A 270-nucleotide genomic window follows, 5' to 3' on the forward strand; every position below is an offset into this window, starting at 1 on the left:
AAAAAATAAGCCTAATTAAGGAGTGAGTCTTCTTTTTTACAATAATGTAAAAATAAACTGTTTACATTTTTTAAAGCATTGTAGTTTTTAAAGATTAAGCTGTTTTGTTTTGTGTTGTTGAATTTGAAACCTTTGTAAATATCAATACAATGTACCAATGAAATAACATCTGGGACAATGAAACCCTGATCATGTTGTTGATGGTTAGCATATGTTTCTGAAAAATATGTATCATTAAAAGTTGGTTGCAAGTACTTGTTAAATGTGACT

Source organism: Octodon degus, unplaced genomic scaffold (assembly GCF_000260255.1).
Source record: "Octodon degus isolate 3935 unplaced genomic scaffold, OctDeg1.0 scaffold00236, whole genome shotgun sequence".
Lineage (NCBI taxonomy): Eukaryota > Metazoa > Chordata > Mammalia > Rodentia > Octodontidae > Octodon > Octodon degus.